This window comes from Patagioenas fasciata, chromosome 7, assembly GCF_037038585.1.
Source record: "Patagioenas fasciata isolate bPatFas1 chromosome 7, bPatFas1.hap1, whole genome shotgun sequence".
Lineage (NCBI taxonomy): Eukaryota > Metazoa > Chordata > Aves > Columbiformes > Columbidae > Patagioenas > Patagioenas fasciata.
In genome coordinates, this window is record NC_092526.1 from 7,204,955 (window position 1) to 7,230,758 (window position 25,804).

Below are 25,804 nucleotides of genomic sequence, written 5' to 3' on the forward strand. Positions count from 1 at the left end.
GACCTCATGGGTCTCTTCCAACTGAAATGATTCCATGATTCTAAAACCAAGAGGTCACCCAGCCTAGTATATGAAAAAGAGAAGGTGCTGTCCTCTGGGCACCAGCAGCCCTTGGCTTGGGTCTAGGACACCCAGCATCCAGACAGGTCCTCCAACAATCAGCTGCCCAGAGACAGCCCCTGCAAAGAGGCTCTTACTGCACCCAGGGACACCTCTCAGCTGAGCCTCATCTCAGTCCCACCAGCTGCCCATCATGTCCTGGGGATGATCCTTGCCACCTGCGGGTTTTCATGTGCACCAGGACACTTTTATTTTCTCCCCATGGCATTAGGGACTCAAATGCATACACAAATCACACTTCCCAGCTCCCAAAGGACCAGGGCTCTTGCACCAACCTAACAGGAAGGTGCTGTGTAGGCACACGTAGGATTCAGGTGGCACCACAACCAGGCTAGAAGGTGACTGCTCTGTTCTACAGACCCAGACAGCGTAGCAGGAGTGAAAAGCCCCATGGCATGGATCTGGGCAGAATACAGCTGATACTTCTAGCCCTGACTCTGGAAATCAAGCTCTCACCTTGTTTGATGTTCAAGACAAGGTTGTATTTCACTCTTCCTATATAACCACACACTGTTGAAGGAGTCCATAACATCTTCTGGCCATTGCAGCAATCTACCTCAGAGCTCTGTCTATACTAAAGCACTATGATTTCCATCGGAACTCTTTGGAACTGATGAGAAATTAAAACAAGAAACATTTATTTAACAGCAAATGCCTTAACTCCAGCTGTATTACTCTTCCAAAAAAATAACCCATATGATGGCAGAGATATTTCTAAAAATGTTATGAGCCTTGTACACAGATTTTCTCTGAATGAAAATAAGAGTCTGCATCAGAAGGGTGGACTCTAATGCTCAGCAAAGCAAAACTTATTTTGCATGAACCTGATATTTACTTTTTATGAAGTCTACATCTAGCTAAGAGAGGCAGTTAGCATGGATTGGATGGGGATATGATCGCAGAGCTGCCTCAGGAAAGCACAGCAAGGCTTTGAATTGGATACAAGGAGATTATTAAATGAGGAGATTCTGTTTTCTGCCTCATCACAGGCCGATATATAGCTGAAGCTGCATTTTCTGGAGTGTATAATGGAGAACAAAATTACGTACATCTTCCTCTTTTCTGTGGGGGTACATTTCATAAAGGTAAAGACAACCCTGGACTCGCTAGGCAGCAGAGGTGAGATGGTATCTGTAGCCAATAATCTGTTACGCTGATTTGGGAGCCATAAAAGATGGGAAGAGAGGCCTAAAGGTCCTTGTTTCATTTTCCAAAACAACAAAGGGACAAGATGATTAAAGCTTTTAACCTTCACTTAGCAAAATAGTATGGATTATTTTTTTTGTCATTGACTTCAATAGCAGAGGACCATGCCTTAAGAATGTCATATTTTGGCCCTGTAACTTTTGTGGGGGTGTGACGACAAGCAATTTGCCCTCTCTTTGTCTTTAATTTCATACTTTTAAACACTTTTGGCTTCTTTTAACTGTAGCATTCTCCTTATAGGTGTATATCCACATTACACTTTTATTAAACATTACATTTAAAGTTTAACATCATATTAAAGAGTTGCTTTTTTATTATATGATGTATGTGTACCATACCATAAAATGTCAGTCCCCCTAACGCTGTAATCAACATAGGAAGACTTAGTGGAGAAAATTAGCCTATATACACTTATAAAAAGAGCAACACAAGCAACCGGTGTGGTTCCTGTGTGATAATCAGTCCCAGGATCACTTTATCCAGATGTACATGCTCACAAATCAGTGTCCTTGCATAATGTATAGGACATGAGGGCTAACGAGTACGTTAAAGTGGTTCCTGAACTAGTGGAATCATCTATAGATGCTTTCAGCGTGCAGAGGACAGTGAGCAAGGCAGGTGACAGCAGCAGGACAGTGACACAGTGACACTACAGAGCAGCAGCCGCGCTGCACCAGGTCCATCACACATCGCATTTCTCACACACAATCCATTTGCCATTTCCAGGTGTTTGTTATCTCACCATCAATGAATCAATGGAATTACAAGCTTATTATGCACAGTCAGGCTTGGATTCTAGCACATATTAAGACAACATATGAGGGTTTTTAATACTGAAACAATGTTGCCTTGTTTAATTTTTAAACACCTACTGCTACCAGAGCACAAATCCTATTATCAGCTTTTTAAGTTATTACCTCAAGGTCATCTTCAACAGCATTTACCATTATATTACCAGTATCAAGAAACTGTCTTTAGAAGGGTTTTATATATTTACCAATTGCAAGTTTGGACCTTAAATCAGTCAAGTTACTTGATTTTGATGCAAACTGGGGAAAAATTTATGAATTAATTTCAGTAGAGATGAAAATTACTCACCAGTATCTCTATTTGGGGAAGCACTGTAATCTGTTGTGGTGGTATTGGCAGCAGGACAAGACACATTACACTTGCAATGCATCAGAGGAAGGAAAGGCTGCAGGCTTGCCCATGAGGGATGGCAAAGCCAAGTTAAGTTGTCAGCCCACTTCTCCACCCCGCAAGAGGCTGAGGATGACAGCATTATTTTGGTTTATTATTTGGTCAGCGCTCTTTGGCGCCTGGTCCTGTACGAGAGAGGAAGGGCAAAGAAAGCAACCAGCAAAAATGAAAATGAAAGTAGCCCCGGCAGATGTAACCCACAGCGTTACGAACGCAGAGGTGACGCTTCAGAAGTTGAACATCTTCCGTGGTGGCTTCAGACCGGTATGCTCTGTTGCCCCCTAATCAATATTCAACAAACAAGAGGTGGCCTTCCTCTCTCAGGAACTAATGAGTGGCTAATGACCCTAATCTGGTGCATAACAGATTGTTAATACTGGTACAAGAAAAGCCCTAGTGAGACGAGCAGTTGCTGGCAGAACAGGAGGGCAAAAGAGTCATTTGAGTTAAACTGATCACAAGCTGCACTTCTCTCCGGAAAGTTATGATAGTTATTTGTTATGATAGTTATTTGTTATGCAGCTCTGCCTTATACAAGCAGAACAAAAATTAAAGGATTGTGATATTTTCAATATTACATTTATGAAGATGATTACCCAGCTGCTGTTTAATTTCCATCTGTGTTCTGCTGTGTTTATACCATTAGTGCCACACTGTGGTTAGACAGACAGGCTCATATTTTGGAAAAAAAAAAAAAGCATGGCTGACAATTACCATTTAACTTCATGGAGCAGCAACAAATGGGCTTCTGTACACTGTTACCTATAAGTCATAATGACTGCTTTCTTTTTGCCAGCTTTTTGAAAGCAACCAAGAAGCAGAGAGACTCAAGCAAAACCCAGCAGTTCTCTGCTACATGGAAAGAAGTTGCCTCCATGCTAAATTTGCAAAGCTTAAGCTTCGACAGACTAAATTAATTCCCTCCAGCAAGCAGTACACAATATTTTTCATATTAGGAAGACATTGCAATACATCTAGTATCTATTTGCTTCCTTTTTTTAAGAAAAAAAAAGCAAAACAGAAATTATTTTTAGATAATTCTACATTCACGCACCATAGAAATGGTCTTCATCTGTCTGTTACCCTATCCCAATAATACACTACTGCTCTCCACATGGCACATTAAATTGTGTTTTCCAGTGAGTCATAAAACAGGGGTTTTACAGGACATTCTCAACATGCTTTGGAAAGGAAGAGGAACCTTGTGGCCATCTTGAACAGCCGTCTATCGTCCCAGCCAGGGCAGCAATTTCCTGCTTGGAAGATTCCTAGGCTGTCTCCAGATGACCTTCTGTTTCCTCAGTGAAAAGCAAAATAGAATCTACAACCTGACTGCAAAGAAGCTGAGGGTCCTCCCTGTTCTCCCGCATCTCTTGAGTGTCCTGGCCAAGGCTCTTGACTCTCCAAGCTTTGGTAAGGGAAAACCCAAAGGCCTTGAGGACCAGCAAGCCTTTATCAGAGAGCCATCCAGGATTAAAGGTTTCATTAGCTACCCAAAGGGATGTGACCTGCGGAGCAGATCCCACAGAACCAGTACCTGCACCCCCATGAGCCTTCTTCATGTGCCCATGGGAGGTCCCCTCATCCCTCACCAGAGAAGCGCTCACCATGCTCACAGCTCATGTTTTAGTCACCTGCCTCTCAGATCTACTCTGATAGCTCCTACTATTTCCTCAGGCCAATACACTTAAAAATTTATATCCCTTCTGATCTTGGATATTGATTTGGAGAGACTGCAGTTGATCCAGGTTGTTCTGACCCAGGCAGGAGCTATTTCCCTATTGCTGCACATTTTACCATTGCCTCGCTCCCTCTGAAAACCCCTCTACAGCCACCTTTGATTTCACTCTCGTGCTGCTGCAGGGCAATATGATACAGGCAACCCCAAAGCAGAGAACATTTTTTGGCACTTTTTCTTTTAATGCTACATATTACCTGTTTTTGACAGCAGGCTAGTCAAACTCCACCAGAACCTTGTATCCCAGCATTTCTTGCAGAGAATCAGAAATTAGCACCACTGCTGTTACTCCTTTTCTTTACAAATAATTGCACCTGGCTGATTTTTCTAGAGTGAGCCGCAGCTGTTTTCAAACTGTCACTAAACCTCAACCTCTCCAGCCTGAAAACAAGCAGCAACTTTTCTCCCATATGTGACACCTTTGATTGGGAATTTTTTCTTCATAGCTGGTTCTTCACACTTAGAAGAGCTAGAAATGGTAACAAAGGTGCACAAGCCTTGTTTTCTGAAGAGCAGAGGAGAATTGAGAGGACTTGCTTTTCCTACTGGGTATTAGCTTTCAGAGATGCTGACCATCCAGATTTTCTATTGATTACAGCATTAGTTTGGGGTATTCCTTAGATATAGAAATCAGGCCTATTACCTTCATGCCTCGGTTCTAAAAATACGTTGTTCCAAACATAGACTTTGTGCTGCCTTGGGCCACTATCCATAAATCTCTTCAAGCACTAGAACTCAAGGACTTAAGCTCTTCAAGAAACAGTTATCTTTACATATCAAGCTGGCTTTGTGGATGTGACAAATAGGCAATTATTTATACATCTACTAGAGACCAGCATTCCATCCCCATTCACTGTGGTAAATTTATCACAGTAAATTCAGAGTAACTACACTGTTTCCAAACACTGATGAGAAGGAGGTTGCTGGCTTGCTCTCCTTCTGTTTGAATGCTCTGGAATCCTTTTATGGAAAATTAGAGCAATATGGTTTTAAGAGTATTTATTTATTGTACCACTGGTCAAAAAGTTGCAAAATCATACAACTGAGAGAAGAGAAATCACAGGGAACACCATGAACTTGTCCTTTTGCCATTGAAAGGCTCCTCTTCAGTTAATTAAAGGCTGTATTACCCTGAACTGAAAATCAGCAATTCTCATGGGTTTCAAATGCACAACGTCTTCTTCCTTCCTAAGAAATATCATTTTTTCCTGACTTAACTTCCCTCTTCTCAAAGACAGAGAAAAAATGTAGCAGCAAGTCTGTATTGGAAGTAATAAGTTACCCATTATATTGGAATAGTATTTAAGTGACAACAAGGCAGTCAACAGAAGAGCAATATTATTTGTTCAGTCAATCTCTTTTTGAGTGATAAAACAATTCAAGGCCCAAGCCATTAAAATGCTGAGGAAAGAAGCGAGGAGGAAACCTGGGGAAGAAACAGCACAGCAATATAAAATATTCAGAGTACTTATCCATGATATAGTTTCAGAGACAGTGGCCACAAAATAGGAAAACAATTGTAGTGTTTGAAAACTAGAGCTGGGCAGATCAATGATTGCTAGTCATCAACCATGCCTCACACACATCATTTATTCAATCAGAATCTTTCCTTTATCCTCCTTGACAGAAACAATAAAAAACTACTCTATGCAGTTAAGCCTCAATCTGTATATCCGAGCAAGACAGGAATCAGATAATTCATTTTAAGAGGGAAATTCTTGTTCTAATTTTCCTCCTAGGTATCAGTTTTCCAGCACTCTACAGTGTCCTACCATCTGATTCTCAATCACGGTTATTGCAGAAGCACTCACATGGAAATAGTGGTGGTAATAGCTGGGTTCAGGGGCCCCTTCTGCCAAATGAAACCAAAAAGCATTCAGTATTGACGACCGTGGAGGTCATCATCTAACCGGGAGGGAAAAGTGGGAGTTATTACACATATCAAGAAATACATGACTAAAATACAAGGAAAAGCTTCCTCAATATATTTTTTTCATCTATTTTATCATGCCTGTTAACATGGTGGAAAAGCCCTTGTCCTGGGAGGTTATCACATTCTGCTACACCCTTTACAAATAGCAAAAAGATGGCTTCAGCCCCAAAATCAAAGAGGACCTTACATGGAGGGAGTCAGAAAAGGAATAGAAGGAGACAGGACCATCAGGATGACAGGTCGTGGTCTCCACACACCAGGAGCCTCACGTGTTTGTTACCTATCCAGCATGAATCTTAAGGAGCAATGGGAAGGAAAGCAACAAAGGCCTTTCCAAGACGTGTCTTCAGGCCGTGAAGGCAACTTGAGACAAGACACTACGTTTGTAAATGCAACAAAGCCAGGCTGGTGTCATGGGATAATCTGTCACTTCTCAGTGAGAGGTGATCCATTGGGACCTGCTGTGACCAAGGGGATGGGGACAGACGTTAGCATTTGGCATGGCTACAGTTAGTCAAGGTCAGAGAAAAGGATGCTGTGGTGACCAAGGCACAAGTAATTAAAATCTAGACAAGATTATTAAGGACTTCTTGTTAGGTCCCTAATCAAAGATGACTCTTGAGGTCTGGAGTGTGACTGTGTCCCAGTCACTAGCAACAGTGCCCTTTCTCTCTTCCCCATCCAGCTCTCCTGTTGTGCCAACTCTTCCACCTTTTGCCTTTTCTTCCTTTGTTCTCAATTAAACCCAGGCTAAAAGCAACAGACAAAGCAGCTTCTGTCATAACCAACACCACACAGTAAGCACCGTATTAGCTAATGCATTAAATAGACACTGAAAAACAGGGAAAGGGATAAATTATACCCTTGTCTGTTTGTTCAGCTGCTGTGCCCTGTCAGATGTGTGTTGTGGTGTTTGTTTGTTAAACCTCCCATGCAAAGAGCGATATCCAGAGAGCTCTGGTGCTGGCAGTGCCCAGGCAATGGTCTCCCTGCCCCATGCGATTCCATTCAAAGGTCTGTCACCTCTGCCTTCTGATTTTTGTGTTTCAGGAGGAAATGTTCACACTCGTGGAATTGGTTTATTGATCTGGAGCAAGCAGGGAATGAAGATGATCAAAAACGGGAGCCACGTGTAGGACAGTGTGTGAAATTCAGAAATACATGAAGATATCAGGCAAGTTCTGTCCCCAAGCTGTAGGAAAAGGAAAGAGATTGTGCTGGTTTTGTTAAAAAAACAAGTTTCTCTTTTAGTGAATTTGCCTGTCAGCTAAAACCTTGATGTTAGCTGCATTTTCCTGGAGAATCAGATACATGTTTTGGTAAACATAGCAATGGAATGCGAAGTTACTGATAAGTATGGATGGACATCTCCCAAGAGGGGCAACGAGAAACAAGTGACCAAGAAACTGACCAACTGTGTATAACATTCCATTCACATGAATACTTCCTATAAAAGCGGGAGATCACGAGGATCTCGCTCCTTTTTTTCCCTTCTTTTTCCCTTTTGCCTTTTTTGTCCCTTCTGCTTATGGCCGACATTAGGAGAGGACCTTGCTGGTTGTCCCTGCGAACTGAGGCCTAGTGAGAGACTGAATCCAGCTCCAGTTGGCTGCAGAGTCCAGTCCAGGACTTTGGGTGCCAGCTCTGCAGTTGCTGAGACTTTCAAGATTGGTTTTGTGTATTTTGTATTATTTTCTCTATTCTTATTAGTAGCATTAGTAAAACATTTTTAATTTTTCCAACTCTCTTCTCTCTGTCCTTCTTTCCCTCTCGATCACCTGTCCTTAGTGGGAAGCGGGGAGAGGGAGAGACAAAAGGGGGAACTGGGGGGGAGAGGAGGTTAACAATACATCTGCTGGGGTTTGATTGTCACCCCACAATCAAAACCCTCAACAGACGGCATGTGAAATCAGGCAAGTTCTGTCCCCAAGCTGTAGGAAACGGAAAGAGATACTTCAGTTTTAGCTGTCAGATTTGGGGAACAATATAGGCTTTGAACTAGTATTGCAAAGGAAGGTTAAATCTTTTTGCGAGTTCTTTTTCCAACTGATTGATGCATTCATGGCAAGTCCTCTCATTCACAGATCACAAATTAGGAGCGCCAACCTATACCCTTACACCAAATCACCTGTAAAGCATTCCAGCTAATCATCTACAAAGTCCTCAAGAGATTCCTTGACATTGTGCCCCTTTTTCCCATTTGCACCAGTTGAGTTCTGACGAGTCCATAATGACAGATGTGCAAAAAGGGGGCAGGAATGCAAAAAAAAAGAATAAAAAATTAAGCAGTGAATTTTCATAAATGTCATTGGAGATTCTTAGGGACTTAAAATTAAAAATGCCTATTTTTTTAACAATAGATGTAGCAGCAATTGCAGTTGTTCAAGCCTAGAGTCACAGGGGCAAGAATTCATTTCAAAATGGATATTGGCCATTCTGCTTAACTCATGGAATTTATTCTTTTTGCTGGATCTATCTGCAAAGTACACTTATTCAAGGAAACTTGCCAGGATACACTAAATTTAAGGATTATACTGAGGATTAAGCTCATAAGCATTATACAGTGCTCTTTACAATAGTACTTGGATATTTGAATTTTTCAAAATCACTTATGCAAGGCAACCTGGAGTGGAGGATACTTAGACTATGAGCATTGCAAATACAAATCCAGAAACTCATCTGAACTTGCTTTTGTTCCCAAAATAGTAGAAATTTCATGGGGTATAAAACATCTGAAAACACTCGACCTAAACTATGGGATGAAGGCCCAAATAATGGGACTCTGGGGGATGAATGACAACCGCTGACCCTGCCTTCTGACAGCTCCTGTTGTTGCAATATAGTTCCTCCCTTTCTGAATGTAAACAGCACAGTCTCTATAAATCAACACCTTCCAAGACTTCAAAGCCACTGGGATATCCCTATCAATATATCACTCAAGCCAGAAATTAGATTTAACATCCTATATGATCAGTAAACAGTCAGAGTTAGTAGTCAGAGAGCAAAGGAGTTTTGATAGGTTCAGTCAGTGATTATTTTCCTGATAAAATAGTATCTCCAAGACATCTCTTACTTGTGTTTATGAAGTTAATACAGAGGCATGCTTTAAACCATGACCCTCAGATGCCATAAATTTCAAGAATCTGCACCAGAATGCTCACTCACTTCAGACACTTTGAAACTATACAGCTTCAAAGGAGACAGAACAAACATTAGTTTAAGTCATCTAAAAGAACATCTGCATCTGCTCCAGCCACATGTGGAGACAAACAGCATGAGCTGCTCTCTCCAGCTGGGCTAAGTGACCTTAGCTTAAGTCTTCCTGAATTGCAACTAATGACCCCGAACATCCATTGCAACAATTAAAGCAAATAAACAAACACCTTGACATCTTCTGACAGCATCTGAATCTTCTCTTTCTCTGTGCTTGGTATCTTTACAGATCATCTTGATATTAGTCACGAAAAACAGTTGCCAGGATCTGTGAGAGCTCTTGAAATCCCAGGCTATGGGCCATAGTTGGCCAGAGGGCCACCTTAGCTCTGGCGTCACGGTGACAGCTGCCCAGGAGGTCGACAGCACATGAACTGAAAGAATCACATCATGCCAGTGCAGTCAAACTGGGTAGATTTTTGCCCTTGGATGAAGGAAATGCAGCACATTTCAGAGGATTTAAGCCTATCAAGTATGCAAGAAAATGTATAATAAACTAGTAGCTCTTTCCCTGACAGCACAGATGAGGAGGCTCCAAACTCCCCACTAACGCTGGCATGAAGAAGGGCAGGTGTCGACAGCTCAAGACCAATTCTATCTAGGAGAAACTGAGGCACAGTTCTCCTGAGGTGCAGTATCACAGCCACAGAGGCCAGCGTCTCATGAGCAGGGTCAGAGAAGGGCCCTGGCGGTCCTTCTGCTGCCAGGTTAACCTTGTGTGGATGATGCTGTTCCACAAACGCTCAGGCCAGACAGGGAACCTGCTCCGTAGCCCAAAAGAAAGGAGATTTGGGCAGGAGCAATGTCCTGGGGTCCAGTCCTTGCTTCCTGCATCCACTCTGCCTTGTGAAGTAGAGAATAAATTGGATAAAGTGCATAAACAACACCAAGGGTCACTCAAAGCCTGCACAGCACAGCAAGGACATGACTTTGTCTGTGTCCTCACCATTTGTTCCATCAGTTCAAATTGTCCACACCAGCTTAATGTTCAGTTTGAACATCCTTTTAGTGAAGCTTTGTTTCTGTTAAGTTCCTGCAAAAAGCTGTATTTAGTTATGATCTTATGATAGAATTATTATAATCACATTTAACAATGACTAAGCTGTATGTAAATGGGCTAGTTCATGTAAACACACATAGTCATTTTGCCAGAATGTGAAATACTTGGTTCTGTACTGCAAGCAACAGTGCCATAATAGTACAAGGAAATTATAATATGGCTTGTCTGACACAGGCTTCTCTTCTGAATAAAAACAAACCAAAACATTTTCTAGAGCCATTAGAAGTGCTCTCAGTTACATTTCAGCTGCAGTTACATTTCAACAACTTCCTGATTAAACACACCAGGAGAATGGGAAGATTTTCCTCTTCCCAACAAAGCCTTCACCTTGCAAAGTCAGATCGAACAGAAAAATCCTGCTTTCGGTTGAATCCCAGCCCCCCTCGTCCCTCCTAGCCTTTTCTTTTCTATGGTGGCTATATATTTTGTCCCAAAATCTCTGCTTTCATTTAAAAAGAAGTCTCTAGCCCCTTTGATCACAAAGAAAACCTTTGAAATGTGAAATGAGTTTAAACCAACTCAGCACTGTGTGCTCAAGTCTTTAGACACCTGTAATAACAGTAGCTGGATGTGTGAACTGTCCTGTTCACGTCAGCAGAGTGCAAATCCTAAAGCCAAGTTAAACAGAGGACACATGGCCCAGTGATTAGACCATTATTTTGGCATTTGTGATTGTTCAGGTTTAGTTTTCTGCTGATCCACAGAGTTACGGGAATTTGAACGAGTCACTTGGCAGAAGGTTGGAAGCGTCTCTGGGGACAGGGAGCCCGGCTGGTGCCAGGGGGTCAGAGCTCTGCATCCCCTCTCCCCTGCTCCATCTATGCTGAGATTTGCACAGGATCACAGCGTTTTGTCCTCAGACTGGAAATCAATTCAAAATACGTGCAAATTACCAGGGTCTGAGAGTTCATTAACTCCACGAATGATGAGAGGATGCAACATCGCATTTATAAGGAAAACATACAACAAATTGAAAGGAGCACGACAACAGAGCTGAGCAGTGAAAGGAAAAAGAGACTTATCCTCTAACCACAGTGCTGTGACTTGGGCTCTGATAGAGCTTCTGTATGGCATCTTAAAAGAGGAATTTAATGATGTTTAAACGTTTCTTTTTCTGACAGCAGATGAAACAGAAAGTTAATGGAGTAACTACTGCCAAAGATTAGTCTGGCTCTCCTAAAAAACACAGTAACATGACAGGGAGGGATGTGCATGTGTGCGTATAAAATTAATATAGTTGTATGTATCGTTTCCCAATTCAGTGTGTGTGTATTTGGATCAGCAACCCTGCAGAAACAAACACAGAGGAATTCACTGTTTTCTCTGACCGCAGTTATCACAGATTCACAATACCAATGACATTTTGTCAGATTATTCACTAAAATAGCTCTGGCCGCAATTTGTACTTTTTATTTCATAAAAACATTTGCCATGTTAAAGCCCAGAAAATCCGTACATTTATGAATGCAGACTGTTCTGTTGACTTCAAGAAGACTATGAGGAGGAAGGGAGGTCTGCACCTAGGTATGCTTTGGAGAAATTTGGCCCTACACCACAGTTATTCTGGCCAAATAGAGTCATATCTGACTATATGGATCATCCATAATTTAAAAATGTTTAAAATACTGCCACTAAAAACCATCGCAGGGATCAAACCTGGAGCAGACTAAAAACTGTGTCCACGAATCACACCTTCCCTCCCATTCCTCAGCCCATTGATGAAAGCAAGAAGGGAACTTTTCCCTTCAAGCCAGCCTTTCACAGAAAGTGAGGCCATCCTATTTTCTGCCAAGCTTCAGGTAGCTTACAAGGCTAAGGTCGTATCTTTTAAGATGTACCATTAGCTTCCTTACTGCTGGAGAAAATTAAAAAGGGAAATTGCCTGTCACACCCAGAGAGCTAAGCTGACGATGAAGGCTGAAGTCTGCTCAGATTTTCATTCCTGGGCTTAGACTTTAAGGTTACCTTATTTATTTATTTTCACACACCTCAAGTGCTGTTCAAAATACAAAACCTACCGAGTATTTGCCTTCTTGCAAAAATGATAAATTGGGCTGGATTTTCAATGTGCTGCATATACACAACCCCAACTTTTCGGTGATCTGGAAGGGTCTCAGGTAATTCTATCTTTTTGATGGCATGTAATCTTCAGTGCTAGAATGAGACACATTTTGTCTCTGTTTTCCCCTCGCCATCTAACTCATGGCTGGGCTGACGATGCCAGGATTGATGTGCCTAGGAAGAGATACTTGCTATTTTTTATTGCTTATACGTTATCTTTTAGTTTTACTATTATTTTTTTCTGCACACTGTTTGGAGAGCAGTAGACCTATCACACTGCATCTCTTTCCAAGTGTCAGATTACTCATCCAAGCAATGACCTTACTTTACTTCTGGAAGCCTAAAGATGTGTTTGTTAAAATAGGCAATTGCACACATTGAGATAGCCTGCCGGGCACAGGAACTTCGGCCATATGAAAGATGCTACAGAAACTCATGTATTGTGAAGCATCCTTTTGCCTCGATAGCTGATAGCTGACTCCTTCAGCATCGCTCCCATTTCACTGATATGTCTCAGGGTCATTTTTTAAGCCTTCAAGATATAAAGAAAAATGATACATTAAAGTAACCATAAAAGTCCATTTTAAAGTAACAGAAGCAAACAGCATCGTTTGTTTGTAGCATCTACTCATGCCTAGGTACAACAGACCTTGAGGGTTTTTTCTGTTGGAGAGACACATAAACTAGGCTTCTGTTAATAATAGTAACAATGATAAAAATAATAATAATGATTATAAGAAGGATAAGAAGAAGAAAAAACATTACAGCATGCTCAAATTATGATCTGATCTCATTTCGTGAGCCATGTAAGATCATTAAGTCCACAGAGAGATGCTCTGCCTGCCAGAGGAGGCCGGCTTACCAGAGCATCACTGGACACCAGGCAAAGTGCCTTTCTTCTTCAACAGATCACAAAAAGCGCTTTGACTGCCACAAGTTCTTCTCTCTAGTCACTAAAAACTGGTTTATCTTCTCACCCGTATCCACGGGGAGGAAGAACATCCAGCACGTCACGTTTAAAACAGTGGTGACGATGCCCCACCTAATGCCTGAGGGGGCCAGAAGTCATCAGACTGTGGGGTACAAATCGGCAAGTACAGTGCAAAAGAATTGCTCAGAGAAGAAAGAGAGTTCTCTTGACCTTAGATAGACACCTCGTATTGCTGCCTCCCCGTCTGGCCGTTCCTTCGAGCTCCGTGGACTCGCTCAGCGCTCCTCATCAGCTTTACAATCCGTCTTCGAGACACTTGTACACATTGGAGCACATCCAGCAGCCGAGCCTGCTCCCTCCAAAACCTGCTCGAAAGGAGCCACATTCCAAAATCCTGTCCACAACAGCAACAGCCATCCACCAGCTTTTAAGACAGTCTTTGTTAATAACAGCGTTTTGTCAATGTCTGCGTAAAGGCGATCAGAGTATAAGAACCTCAAGGCAACGATGCAAGGACAGAAGAACCACGGGGTACGCTTCTCTGTTACCATGTACATCACCTTACACATACAAAGGTTCCTGGTGGCCAAATCACCTTCCAGGAAAGGATTTGCAGCAATAAACCCCATCCTGTGGCCAGTCTGTCATGTATACAGACTCCCTGCAAGACTTCAACAAACTGGCAGCTTGATGCAAAACCACAAGCTCCAAAAAGTAAAATAGAAATTCAGGTTTATGCAGCAAACCACGCACTTGAAACCAAGAGGATTCCTTGAAGCAAATGCCAATCGGCTTTACATTTTTAGGCCATTTCCTCTCCCCTTCTACCGTTCAATCCACTTCTTATTTTTGCAAAAACGAAGGAGAAACTACGGGCCAAAAAATGCATTTTTCTTTAGATCATCATGGAATGTAAAGAGCGTTTAATTTACAGACCAAAACAATCAACAATACGGAAATAGTATTTATCAACAAGTTCAGGTTTTATTCATAAATGCAGAATACTGCTATGCATAAAACATGATGTGAAACATAGCTTTATGTATTTTTACTAGGCAAACTTAAACATTGATTTACGTCCATTTCACTAAAACTTTATTGCTTCCTCGTCAGATAGGACAGATTCCTTTCTGTATCTTAGATGGTAAATATAGTTAATGTGCTGAGGCTGCAATGGATCAGCAGTGAAGCTGTTTAATAGTGACATAAATTATTTCCGTGACTTTTCTTGCAAGTGAGAGATGACTCCATGTGCCATAAACTAATACCAAAGGAATGATGCTCTTTCATGCTAGCAAAGTGCCTGAGCTATATTGTTTTTGTATCCTGTTGGGGATGCTACAAATGCAGCATGTATTACAACTATATGCACTTAGGCCATTTTTCTTTGCTGTTTTTAATGCTCTCCTGCACTGAAAATTGAGCGAAGGTGTCTGAACGAAGGCAAAGCCAATTACTCTCTTTGAAACCTCTCTTTAAAGCCTGCGAATCCCAACAGATTTTTAAAAACCTTTCCATTAGCTTAAAAATATATTTAAAAATAATTATGCCTGTAGAAAGCATGAAGTGCGAGGCATGAATGCAGCCAGATGGCTGGGGAGAGCCACGTGCCCTCGTGTCCCTCCCCACACCGCAGAGGATGCTCAGCGATTCTCCATCTCCATCAACTGCCCCTCTCTCCAGAGACAGTGGTAGAGCTTCCAGAGCACCCAACTTGCAGTTCAAGTTCACTTCTACTAGGAAAACAGGGTTTGTTTTGTCCTCAAACTGGTCACTTATAAAAGATCTTACATGCTTATTGTGGTTCCTCAATAGAAACCACAGGAATTCAGGGGAGCAGAGCAGATGTTTATCACGGAGCCACAGAAAATGTGCCATCAGACACTTAACTGATGGAGAAGTTCATTCTGTGAGGAGCTTTCACCTATTCAGTGCAGCCATATTTGCCCTTGCCCCCATAGTAATTAATCCTCTTTCCTCCCCTGTATGTGTTCTTACAAAATTAATTGCAGTTTCCTTCTTTCTGTACCACCAAGATGACTTTGGCAGCCCCACACATGTTCCTTATGATGTTTCGTTTTATCCCTCCACGTTATATGGGACATCAGGACCTCATACAGGACATCGATACTTCATACAGGACAACAAGACTTCATACAGGACATCAGGACCTCATATGGGACATCAACACCTCATACAGGACATCAGGACCTCAATTCCCACTTTTCCTTTCTTCCCCTCTTTCTCCTCCCACTCCTTCCAGCTGTTTCTCCCTCCTCTCCATTATCTATCTGCATCTATCCTCCACCAACCCCTACAGAATGTATTTTTTTCGAGAGGAAGGGGATTGGCAGCATCCCTTATGGCTGACTTCTCATTGAATATCAAGCTAATAAGAGCACCAGTTTAGCAGTTATTTTCCCATTGTTCATCCCACTTTCCAGTTACAGAATGTACAAATAGGCAAGCACTGAACAAAACACCAAGAGCTGTGCTAGCAATATTGTAACTGAACTATAACCATAAGGAACTCAAATTACATGAGATGTAAATATTGAGATAAATGTATTGCACTTCAGAGTATTTCTTCTCAAGTTTTCCCAGAAAAGTCCTCAGTTATCTCTCAGAGTCTAAACTGGCTCCCTGGAGAAGAGATTCTGTAAGTTATCAGTCTTTTCTGTAGAGGCTAAAAACTACCTTAAGACATAACAGAGAGCACTTAATCTGAGAGATCTCCATCATTTTTGACATTATTTTATTGCAAACTATGATGAAAACTCAAGTTATCTGCATAGAAAAACCTCCAGGATGGTCTCAGGACAGCCCTGCATATGGTAGCTGAAGCAGGAACGTCTCTTAAGAGAATGTTCAAAATGCATCCTAATATAAACCACATCAGAAAATTCATGTTTTACCTGCAGTTCTGAGGGAGCTAGCACATTAATTTTGGTTACTGATGATGAGCTTTAGGGTTTCCAGTTCCTTCAATGTAAAAGTAAGACACTCTTCAACACATGCTTTGAGACCTCCCTAGATCCTGAACCAACCCCTGGAGCAAATTCTGCTTTCCAGAACTCTCAACAGCTTGTGTCTCGCTTGTCCTACTGCCCCGGTCACCTCCAGAAGATTAAATACCCAGTGAGCCAACAGTGACCCCAGTTTCAAGTAACCTGCACCCCTTTGCCAACATCTGGATTACTGTGAGAACTCTAAGGTTGTGCTTGCAATTTTTGAGAATTAAACAATCATTTGAATTAGATTGCTGCTGCAACATTCACCCTTCTCCACTTGAACGGATCATCCGTATAGTTTGCTGATTTTCCAGGATGCTTTAGGATTCTTCTCATCTTCCTTTCCTCAGCACATGAACCATCAGCCTGGCAGTCCCAGGCCTCCAGGAACCTCAGGACATGAAACGTGCCCCAGAAAACCCCTCAGTTCACAGAGGTGCTTTCATTGCAAAGGTTATTGCTATGATTTATGACATGGCTTAGTGCCAGAGTTAGGTTATCGTTGGACTCGATGATCTTATCGGTCTCTTCCAACCAAAATGATTCTATGATTTCCTTGTCTCTTGAACCACTCAGAGATTTCCAGACATCAGTGGAATTGTATCTGACTGAAATTCCTATAGCTGACTAAGAAATTGTCCGTATGTTCCCAGCAATGGCAGGAAAGTACCAGTGGCTTTAGGTGGCCGGTGGGTGCTGAGCTGCTGACCCCCAGGCTCAAACAACAGCTGCAGGAATTCTCCTTCTCCCGCCCTCTCCTCCTATGAAGTTTTCTTGTTACACAGACTCTTCCAGTCCTGTCACTTCCCATGTAAAAGCAATGTCAAGGTGGAGGAGGCAGCTGGAAACCTCACTTCAAACACTAACATTACTTAATATTTTTCTGATGTTTCTTTCACCTGGAATGGTCTGGAAATGCGCAGTTATTTACAGTGACTTATTACTTCTGTTATTAGATATGATAACCGCAGTGAATAGACTGACGTAATTCAAAATCCACAGAAAATGACAATAAACATCTCTGTGATGCCAGGCTGGCTTTTGCCTCACTAGAAAGGCCTTTTTCATCCTGGAAGGCTTTGCTGAGCTGTGTGTGTAACGGCGGGGCTGGGTGCCAGGAGAATTAGGCCGTCTGTCCGTGATTACGGTACCACACTAACCCAGAAACACTGGTAAAAGCAGAAGAATTCATTCAGATGTTCCTTTTACTCTGTCTGGATAAATTAAACTAAATTTAAGAAAAATAACCCAAGGAATTTCTGAGCAATGAAGTATTATCCTAAAAATGCCAATTCATGTAAGGGAGGCTGAAGCTGACTGACAAAACTACTGACAAAATCCAAATGATTTCTGAAGTCTAGACTTACAAACATTTTGTTTTTTAACTCCTGTCCCCAATTATTATTTCTTCTCTTTTTAATTGAGGACACATTCAGATAACCAACATTTTTAAAAGCACAGGAGAAGGACGCGAACAGATACATGGGCTTTTTTCATGTACAGACAAGTTGTAAGTACGGGTAAAACTGAGAGATGAGCCAGTCAGAGGTCTGTAGTTCATCTTGTCTCTCATTTTCCCCTGTGATTTTTTTCTTCTTTGGTTATCAAGGAAATCAATAAGGTTATGTCCAGTGATGTCTGGGACTTGTCTATCAACTCTGCATGCATGAAAAGTGATCGATTTCAATAATGCTACCAAAAAAATGGGCTGCCATCATTTTTACAACCCAGGCTCTATATTTAAACTTGAGGTAATCAGCCTGTAATCAAATGCTTACTGCCTCTTTCAGAGATTCAAACCAGAAGACCTCATTTCAGTGTTTAACCCCAGAATAGAAGAAAACAGGATTTCCACTTTTTCAACTCCTAGTTGGTTTATCAATTTTGAAACAGCCATTTGACTAAAACAGTTGATAAAGTTGGTAAATTTCTCTGTACTGCTGACACCAGCTCCAGTTCCCATAGTTAACCAATGGCTTCCACCCGCTCAGGGACCTGGCTCTCTTGAACACTTCATTTGTGCACTATTTTACTTCTCACACTATTTTAACACCTGTAAGTCTTGCACATAGCACAGCTACAGCCCCTGCTTCATTCAAGGTCTCCTGGCAAAGCCAATGCAGCTTTCTTTTCTTCTTTTCAGTGAGAGCAGAAAGAATTGATCAAAAGTCAACGTTCTTTTATTACAATTAGGAATTCATCCCTATTTTTTCAGTATCCAAATTACGACTACCACTAGTGGTGGTAGAAAGGTGAGTTCATTTGCAGCGCAGTTTTCATCATGTTTCCAGGATCAAGGTTTTGTTAGGAAAAAGCTGCAGTTTAAAATTTATCATGAAAACACACGTTTGTTGGTCCTCACATTTCAGCATTATAATTTGGTAAGAAATTTGATCCTCATACAACAGGATGTTCATACATGTCATGAGCTCTCCTTTAATGAATCCTAAAGTATATCACAGGACAGAACACTCTGATTGAAACAACAACAAAAAAAGCATCTTTCTACTAAATTCATCTGTAACTATTTTACAAATAGTTTACATTAGACAGCGAACAACTGCACTCTTGGAAGTCAAGTGACAAAACAGTTTGGGTTTTCTGGCTGCTACATTTTCAGTCAAATCATTTTTCCATTTTGTTCACATTTGCTCCACCTTTTCAAGGAAAGCACTTCACCTGCTCAGAGTAGTCTTTCATTTCTGTTATATTACCCATCCATTCAGAAACCATCTGCCCCAGCAACATTTCATCAGCAAATCTCTCTGTTGTGCATGTTCAGCTTCAAGTGGAATCATTAATTTTTTTAAAATACAACTTTTTTTCTAGTAATTTCTGTACCTTTAGACTTGAATATGCATTTTTATATTGTTTAAAAAATTCCAGAAGAGCACGCACATACTAGAAATAGAGGTCTCCTTCCTTTCTGCATTGCAGTGCTGTCAGTCATTCATATCTGTGCAAAATAAGTCCAGCATAAACAAAGTGCCAGGTCTGATTTGACATCAACCGTACAATGCATAAATAAGGTGCAAGGCAAGGAATGACTGACCACAGAAACTTTATAGGAGGTTGCTGGGTAGGTACAGAAGTATGGAAATTCTGGGCGCCAATAACTTCATGTAAATAGCTTATGTAGAAATACAAGGCTGTATTTCCTACAGGTTTACAGTATTTCTAGTATACATGTCGTGGCTTCCTTAATACATTATCTCTCTGAACATATGAAATTGATGCCTGTGCACCATCTGTACCGAGATGATGTACAGGATAGCAGAAGCTACAATGTTTGATATAAAATATAAAAGTTTCAAAAAAAAGAAGCAATTACCTAAAATCCAATCAAAGCTGATTTCTAGGCGAAAAAGAAATGGAATATCTCAACATGTTTACTCTTGAAAATATTCCTACTGGGGAGACTGACTGTGTTAACCCTAACTTAACATTTATGCACAATCCCTGCACCAGTGACAACAGCACCACTCGCTATCTTGGTATCTGCACTCCATCTGCTCACCTGCTCTATGTCTAAGGAAATATTTTCTTTTATTGTTCTTATTTTACTTTCATTTACTTAATTCTGGAATAAAAGATGCACTTTCTAAAGAAGCAGCATGTTCCAGTGGGATCAGGACCAGCACAGCAGCAAGAAGATAAAGATTCAGGTTTGAAGCCTGTGTCTGACTTGTTGTACAATCTGGTTACTCACCTTCTGTTCATCAACTTAACACCACATGAAAAACATGCATTGGTAGAATTCTCTCTGATCTAAGTAAGTATTAAGCATTACTTTAAAACATGAGATATGATATAAAAGCACACAAAAGACAACACATTTTTACTGAACATCTAACCTGCTTCGCTGAGCTGTGCTGCTTCTGCCTTGTTGAAGCACAAGAAGGCTCATTATCCATCCCTCGTTACGCCTGGGTGCGGGGGCCGCTTGTTTGACTCGCTCCCTGTCTGGTCAGGTGGGCTTTTGCAGTTCTTTAACTAACCAGTATGCCCTCACTCGCAGAACTCTGTGCCACCCACCGAATCACTGGAAAAGATAAAATGGGTACGAACTGGTGGGTTAAGATGAAATGAAAAAAGTGGAGACATGTCAAAAGACTGTAGGTTGCCCTCCCCAGCACTGCCAGCTCTGACAACCTCCCAACGCACCAAGGGGAACGAGGGGGGCTTGGAGCCACCCCGCCAGCTGGCCGGGGACAGCTGCCCCACAGGGACCTCTGTTCAAGGGTCCTGCCTTTCCCCTCTTCATGATATTTCCATGAGTATTTAACATATAGCTGGGGTTGAGAGCTGAGGGTCACAAAACGCTACTCAAAGGAGCATGAGAAAGGTCCTCAACAACTACAGCTGTGTAACTCAGGATTATAACATGTATCTGATCAACGGTGTTTAACCTCCTCTGGTCCAGTAACAGAAATAACAGCTCACAGTGGTAGCCAGAAATTGCACCTTTTCACACAAGAAGCAGAGAAGGTAAGAGGGCATGGAAAGGATATGCAGGTGAAAACTTCAGTATTAATGGGGCCATAAAGCTTTCCTGAGTTTAACTTTCATTAGAATATAAGCGCTGAACAACTTAACAGAGCTCAGAGAAATAAAATGGCAGGTGACTTTTTGCTGCATCCAGAAGAGAAATCATGAGCGAACATTTGTCTCTCTTAGATAATCAATTCTCTACACGTGCACAGACTGCACTTTAAAATATTGAACGTTGTTTTCATTAAGAACCATTGTAGGGTCTACTAAGGAAACATATTTTGTTAGATTTACCTGCGTAATGGATTTGCTCTATTCTGACATTAGCATACTAAATTCTACCTAGACTCGCAGCTTAATGGAGTTTACGGAGCAAATGCATAAATAAGAATTTCTCATCCATCATCTCTCTGGCATGCAAGCTAAAGTCACTTTTAATCTCTGCATAATAAACGGGATTAAGCATACCTAATATATGGTTTTATCATGAGTTTACAAGAGTCCAGTGGACAAATTCTCCTGACTGACAATCTCCCTTTTTCCACTTTTCTTGTCTGGGTACCAGGTTTAATACCTCATGCAAGTACTCGTTCAGTGAGCCAGATACCTGACAGTCTACAAGCAGCTCTGCTGCGGAGGTTCTCTCTGATGGGGTTCATGGGCCACCATTACTAGCAAAGCTTTTGATTTCCAGAAAATAGTAGAAGGGCAAATGATACAGAAAATGAAAAGCAGGTTAAACACCTAGTTAGGAAGAACCAAAAAAGTACAAGTAAAAGGAGGGCGGATAGACTTTTTAGAGGGCACCGAATAAAGGCTCTTTTTCCCTGAACCTTGTTGAACTCTGGTTCAACTGTAGGCTCTCTTTGATATCTACATTTCCTCCCAGTTCTTCATCTGTACAAAATGGGAACTATTTCCTTACTTTGCGTGAGGTATTGTGACCGCAGTGGGTAATCACCCGCAATGAGTGCCAGCACACATGGTGAACAGCAAGTGCTAAAAATGGGTTCGGAAACTCTCAGCACACTGGGATTTTTTTGTCTCCCGTCCTTTTGTTTCCCATTGTTCCCCCACTAAATCTGTACAATGCAAATGTCATTAGGTGAACACCAGAAGGAATGGAAAAGTGCTCATTGTATAAGGCCAGTAAATAAGTAGTTGGGACAGATCAAGTTCAAGACCAAAGTAAGGAAATAAAACACCATGTTTAATTTTCTCCATCCCTTTATTTTCTCAGCCTTCACCCGCAGCCCCAAAAATGCTTTTCATCAGATGCGTTAGTTGTTCACCGCCTGCTGATCAGCACACATCTCGTATGCTTTTCACAATGCTGATGGGGACATAAAAGCAAGCCCTCTTTCACTGCCCAGAGGAAAATTGAGTAAGGGTCCAAAGGAGATTTGTATTTAGTCTTCTATGTATGTGTGGTTTTTCTTTTGCCTTATTCTTAAAAGAAGACAAAATTGAGTCTAAATCATATACAATCAAATTTTCAGAATCCCCCAAATAATTCAGCAAAAGAAATCCCTTCCAATAGGCTCCATGCTTCTGCCCATGTAGAATAGTCCCTATAATGTCTCAGGTAAACCTAAGTTAAAAGTATATTTTCAATTATCCACAACAGTAGCATTTTATGAATAAATTGGCAAAAAGCCCAAAGTTAAAACTGTGAATTCAAATTTATGTCAGCTCACTGGAGACAGAGAAAAGATTTGAACACATTTCCATGTTTCCTCTTCTTTGGGAAAAGTAATTTCAGTCATGCACACAATACCATTGACATTTCAAGATTTTAAACTGTTCTCCACCAGTATGGTATTTTTGTTCAATCTCTGTAATAAGAACAAATTCAATACCATCATATAATTTCCTTTTTTTTTTCACCCATGATTTACTGCTCAAGTTCCCAAACAAACAAAAGATGTGAAAACAGGGAGAAGGAGATACATCTGGCATAATGTCTTCATCTGGGCAACCACCTACAACACTGTCAAGATAGAAATGGTATTTTCAAAGTGATGAAGGTGTCGCTGTAAGCAGACATGAGCCTCAAAGCTCAGACCCTGAAAGACTCTTAATGCACAGAAGAGCTGGACGCTGGTCTCTGCTGTAGATATGATCACGAGAAATAGTCTGATTTTGTAAAGGGCTTTGGTAAGGTTCTTCATTTCTCTCTTTTTTTCTTTTTTTAATAGGAACCGTGATGATTTTTACTTAACTCAGTAAAACATTTTGAGATCGATAGATGAAAAGGTTGATAAATGCATTTAGAAATATTCCTGGGTATTTTGCAGCAGCCAGCCGTGTGCCTGAAAGCCAAATGCCCCATTTCTTATTCTACAATTTAGAACGAGCCAGTGAATGCTGCAGGATCATGATTAAACTTTTAAATGTCACATCTACTAAACAGCAATATCAGTCAGTCATTGAGACAATGTTAGATGAACTGAACTCACATCAGTGAATGAATTATACAACTCTTTTCCCATAATTTGTTTCAATAGGATATGTGCACCTCATAGTCACAGTCCATCACTGTGTTCCTCATTTAAGGAGTGTGAAAAATAAACAGTTTTTATTCAGTCCCACTTCAGGAAAAAAGAAATTACATATATTTTACACACTGAACAGCACAAGGTATTATCTCTATACACATCAGCTCCTTGGAATTTCAGGCCCACAAAAATCAATAACAATGATGTCAGACTGAGTCTTGACCTATTTGCACCACAGGAATTGTCTCCTACAAACTCTATACAAGGTCAGGAAATTATGAGCTGCTAATTATGAGACAAAGACAAGTGATGCAAGACTATTTTGTTATATCCTAACTTTTTCTTATTATTATTATTTTTTTTACTTCTTTACAAATCTGTTTGTCTAAGTTAATGCCTTCCTTATCACACAAGACTTGTATTCAGATTTGGGCAGACAAAGCCATAGGATACAGCTCATAACATCTTATCTGCAGTATCGCAGCATTTGTAAATATCAAAAATCAATCAAAAGAGAAGTCAGCTGTCTTGATGGGCTCAGTCACAGATCAGAGCCTTTGTCTGATCTCTGGAAACAACCACAAAAATCTGTCTTAGAGCAAGGACAAAAGGCACTGATTAACTTTCTACACGTCTCCATGCCACAGTACACACTCACTCCCATGGTAGAGATGGGCATTTTCTACAGCTGTGTTCACTGGCAGTCACCAGTCGTTGAAGCCGAACAATCAGAAATAATTCAGATTCAAAGTATCCTAAATTAACTGCACTGTAACCCATCTCTGCCTCTCTCTAGCCACTGTTGCTCCTTCTTAGGCAGAGCTGGGGAGCTACAAAACCTTTACCAGGAGAACTTGTCTGTGCTCCCACCACTACAGCCTAACTCCAGGTTGCCGACTTGTTTGCCACACCAATGACAAATGAAGTAACATCCCATAGATAAATCAAACCCAACGAAGGCAGGTTCTCCTTATGGAAAGGCTGTACTCTAAATACCTGCTGGCACATCATTCACAAATAGAAAAAAAAAAAAAAAAATAGAGGTATCTCGAGGCTTTAAGCATCTTTTCCAAAGACTTAAAGGTTGAATGAGAAAGTGATAAAACACATCAGGAAAGTTCTAGTCAGTAGAAGTAGTACATGTTGTCCTCTGAACCTTTAAGGAGCAAAAATAATATGTGTTAGTTTTGTCTCAAAACACACCAAATTGTTTTCTTTCTTTTAAATTCATTTGATGACAATAACAAACCTCCAGGGATTACTCAGAGTAACTGGAGTAACTAGTTGATCACTCAGGTAAAATCCACAAGCCAGTGTATTCAGAGCTACTGCACATCAGAACAGGAACAGAAAAAGTCTCTCCTGGCTTCTTCCAGAAGTCAAATTCAGACTTTGATTTGGGGCAGGTGCATTTACATGTCAGGAGCAATTTCTACTTCTATACACAAGATTAGCATCAAGGAAAGCCTTAGAAGTTCAGACAAAAAGAACCTGCTCAACCTTGAGAGGTAAAGGTCACTGCAACTCTGCTGGACTGCAAAGCTTTCATCTTAGGATAGGGAGGGCCACAAACAGAAGATAGTGCCAAAATCTGCTCTCAGCCATGAAAAGATTTGAGCAATTCCTTTCACATCTCAGTGTAAAAGCAAAATTTGGAGCAGTGACCTTCAGCCTTCTTGTCCAGCCACACACCATACACCTCTGCAAAGGTGCCTCCATCAGCAGAGCTCCCTGAGCCTCCTATGGGCTTCATCTTCCCTCCCGCTGCTCCCTAATTGTGTTTTTAAAGGAAGGGCACCAACAGCTCGGACATTTCTGATTAAAGGCATAAATGCCTTCAAACTGCTGTTAGCTTTGTCTCATCTTTTGTTTTTAAAGCACCACATGAAGGGTTAAAATGCACAGACCTAACTAATAATTGGAGCTACACGAATACATTTCTGTGCCTGTTCCTCAGCAGTAATTTCTGTCTGACTGACAAGGTCCTTCTCTCTCTGAGTAGCAGGGTCACAGAAGCCATCAGTCAATTACCCTTCCCCTCTCACACGACTGCCTTTTCACCTCGCTGACTGAAAGGACTTAACAGTGTTATTCACACTTTCACGAGTGTAAAGCTCTTCATGACTTTTATGGATAAGAGATATTGTCAGATAAAAGCTGGAATCCTCACGATGTACTGCTTTATTTTGGCACCCTTGCACTGCTCTGTCATAGCACAGGTGGAGCTACAAAGTCACCAGATGTCCGTTCATTCTTATTTCTTCCTTGGCCTCCTTTATTTCCCTCTTTTGCAGTGGCCTCGTAGACTTGAGTAATGGAGAGAAGGCAAAAAGCACTCAGCA

General features: G+C 41.2%; 1 protein-coding gene across 1 annotated transcript in view; it reads right to left on the reverse strand.

Annotated features, from left to right (window-relative positions):
- Positions 1-20,511, reverse strand: part of THSD7B (thrombospondin type 1 domain containing 7B) — a 370,487-nt gene extending 349,976 nt beyond the window's left edge. Inside the window, exon 1 of the mRNA XM_065841421.2 lies at positions 20,328-20,511. The gene's annotated coding sequence lies outside the window, so the exon portion shown is untranslated. The remainder of the gene's footprint in view (positions 1-20,327) is intronic.
- Positions 20,512-25,804: the final 5,293 nt, after the last annotated feature.